The sequence below is a fragment of the Fragaria vesca genome, linkage group LG3 (assembly GCF_000184155.1).
Source record: "Fragaria vesca subsp. vesca linkage group LG3, FraVesHawaii_1.0, whole genome shotgun sequence".
NCBI lineage: Eukaryota > Viridiplantae > Streptophyta > Magnoliopsida > Rosales > Rosaceae > Fragaria > Fragaria vesca.
The window spans coordinates 5,080,503-5,084,226 of record NC_020493.1 but is presented as its reverse complement, the minus strand read 5'-3'; the positions used below and the strand labels follow the sequence as shown (position 1 = coordinate 5,084,226).

General features: G+C 39.9%; 1 pseudogene; it reads right to left on the bottom strand.

Annotated features, from left to right (window-relative positions):
• Positions 1–398: 398 nt before the first annotated feature.
• Positions 399–3,131, bottom strand: LOC101315131 (annotated as a pseudogene).
• Between the last annotated feature and the right edge of the window lie 593 nt (positions 3,132–3,724).

Sequence of the window (3,724 nt, the reverse complement as noted above, 5' to 3'; positions counted from 1 at the left end):
TCAAATACACAATTATGGTGCTACGAAGAGAGAGTGTCGCAGATTGATAGCCTCTTCAACCTCTCAGCTCTGATCTCCCCAAGCTGGAATTCGAGTTTCTGATCTTCCCAACACCTTCTAGCAATTCTGAAACTAAACACAAGCCCCAAAACACAAAATTGAATCTGAAGCATCCTGAGGAACTTAGAAAGCATAGCCACAAACAGTTGAACCACGGTGGCTGAAAAACACAATATGTGTGGCTAGGAACACTAAATTGGACACATTTCCACGAGAAGAGATGGGAAACACGCTCAATTTCACCCCACTGCTGTATACATTTCTCGTATACGTACTATGATGAAGGTTAGATGCATGTAAATGGTATCAATTACCTTGCAGAGGAAATTAAAGAAATTCTAGGCCAAGTTTTCAACGAACCGCCCGGATGATGATTCACCGTAATGTGTGATCTCTGGGATATGTTGTACCTTAGGTCGATCCACACCTCCTTTCCGAATGGAACTTATAACTTCCTCTGGAACAAATCCAAGCTTAAGAGAGGTATTCGAGGCCTAGTGGAACTGTCTTCAGTTCCATGCAGTGGAAAACCCATAAGCACCGGAGATTTGGCATCACCCCTTCAGAAATAGTTATCTTTTTCAACGAGGCAAAGTTTGCCAAGTGCAATCCCTCCAGCTTTACAAAGCCTCTGCGGAAACACACCTCTTCTCCAACATATGCATTAACAAGGCCAAGCTTTGTTAAATTGGGCAGTGCTTCAATTTGAGGTAGTAAATCCTCTTCAAGTCTTGACCAATACAGAACTAGAGTTGTGAGGCTATGCAGTGAAGAAAACCAAGGTACTGCGTTTTGCAGTCTGCCACAAAAAGAAAGCCTTTCAAGGTGCGGAAGAGGTGCACAGTTTGCTTTTACAGGAAGAATTTCATCTTCATTACTTGCCACTAATTCCAAAGATCGCAGCAAAGTCATCTTCTCAATTGAGATCCAAAGGTTAACCTCATCTCTTTCTTTCACATTCGATATGCCTATCTTCTTAAGTTGAGTCAAGTTGCCGACCATTGTAATAATGGTTCCCTCTGATTCAATACATGATAAACATTGTAAGTTTTGCAATTTACACATATCTGATGGCGCTTTTGTCCCACTGGCAATTTTGAAGTCCGTATATTCTCCAGTGTAGCGGAACATAATTAGATACCGCAGGTTTAGCAACTTTGCAATTCCTTTTGGAAGTGACACTATATTAATGTGCTTGATGTTCAAAAACTGAAGGTTGTGAAGACGCCCTATGGACTCTGGAAGCTGCTCGATTAAAGTGCCTTTCAAATTTAAGTATCTCAAGTTGAACAAGTAAACAACTGCACCCGGCATTTTATCAATTTGGACATCCTCCAACTCCTCAACAATTTGAATTGAGAAAGCAATGTATTTAAGAAAGACAATGAGGACTTGTTAGTTGCAAACACAAGAAGAGAACGAATCTTTGACATACCCGGGCATGGCTTGATTTCTCCTTCCATACTGTGAATCGCCAAACGACGGGTTGAGATGTCCTCCATTACTTTTCTCCCGTCGTAAACAAGACCAAACTTTTCCTCCTTGGCTGTCAACAAAGCAAGCTCTCGCATTAGATCATGCATCTTAACTTGTTTTGGCAATCCTCTTCCATTTTTCCGTACAATTTGTAACATGTTGCGGAAACAGAGCTCCATAAGATAGTCTTCTGCAACTTCTTCTGGTGTGACCCTTTCCGCATGCTCGACAAATCCTTCAGCTATCCACAAATTAATGAGCCTTCTTCTCTTAATCAAATAATCTTCTGGGAAAAGAGAGCAGTAGAGGAAGCAATTCTTCAGTTGAGATGGCAAATCATTGAAACTCAACAACAAGATGTTTTTCAGAGGGTCTAGCAATGAATTGTTACGTAGAAGCGAATTTAGGTTGTTGCGGACTTTCTCCCATTGAACCAGGGACTTCTTAGAAGACATAAGACCACCTAAAGACACAATAGCCAAAGGAAGGCCTTCACACTTGTGCACAAGTTCCCAAGCTAATGACTCGAGTTCAATTGGACAAGTTTTGTGCTGATTAGTTAAGAATGCTTTCTTGCTGAAGAGCTCCCAGGCCTCATTCTTTTGCAGGGGCTGAATATGGTGAACATGGCATTCAACTCCAAAAAAATTGGATGCTACTTCTTCATTTCGAGTTGTAAGTACGATTCGACTTCCCATTTGTCTATCTTGAAGTGCTACCTTTATTTCTCTCCAAACTTTTATATCCCATACGTCATCCAGAACAACTATGTATTTTTTAGACACCAAGTAGTTAACTAGTAACTCTATCAATTCCATGCGGCTCATGGCATTCAAATTTGCAGGGATATCTTCCTTCCTTGATTTGTAGAGTTCCTTGATCAAGCTTCGAAATAAGTGTACCACATCATAAGTTTGGGAAACGGTAATCCATGCACAACAATGGAAATGTCCCTTTACCCTTTCGTTGTAGAAGGCCTTGGCAGCTAGAGTTGTCTTTCCAGAACCTCCCATGCCAACCACAGATATAACAGTTTGGTGTTTCTGTTCATCCATGAGCCATCCCATTAGTATTTGCTTCTTGACTTCAATCCCAACCAGTTCGTCTTCCATAATGAATATAGAGGACTCCGCTTGGTTCTGCACCAATTTATGAATATCTTCAGATGTAGCTGCTCCTCCTAGATGGCCAACACCATATCTTTGATTCCTCACTGGTATGGCTTTGATCATTTCATTAAGTTTCTGACACTTCTTTGCAATTTTACGCCTGAACCAGAGCTTCTGGGGAGCGGTAATGGTTTTTTGTAGCCCCCTTGAAAGTCGACCCCCACTTTGTTTCTCATACATGTGATACATGAATTCATCAATAATATCTTCAACATCATAGGCCAAGTCTCTGATGCTTGCGACCCACAATTTCTCTCCTTTGGTTTTTGCTGTGTTGGTCCCCGCATCCGCAAGGAAAGCTTGGATGCTTAGAAACTCCTGCTTAATCTCCTCAACTTCATCACGAGCACCGGTTATGGTTGTTCCTTCAAGCTCAAGAATTGCCACAATTCTTCCAATTAAGAGGTCCGTTGCAGATATAGCCATATTAGCCATCTGTTAAATATATTCGATCTCTCTGGAAAGAAGAGAAAAAGGTTCAAGTATCCAAAACTGAACGAGTAATGATAACAAGTATTACCCAAACTAAACGAGTTATAATAATATTTCCCTAAGACGCAACTAATATTGACATGTAACTTGATAGATGTAAAATGACATACCAGTTATTGATGGATCTTTTTGATAAGATATGAGAGCTCAAAGAAGAAATGCAATGATCTGTTTCATCTCATGAAGAACTTGACTCTTAAGTCTAACGCAACAAATGTATCTCTCTCCCTAGCAAACAACTGAAGAACAAGACTTTGGCCGCTGCCTTTGTTCAAATGAAATTTCTATGATTGATATTTAATTAACAAAGAACCTGGTTCACACATTTTGTTAAAATGTATACCAGTTAACCAAGACTTTTATGCCAACATAATTGTTCTAAAAATAATTGAAAATGATACTCAATATATAGTCAATACCAACTGGCCAGATGCCCAAGAAATATCTAATCACCCATATGAACACACTACTATTAGTCCATCATAAGTAATGGACAAGTTGAGTCTAATAAAGACAAAATTAATAGA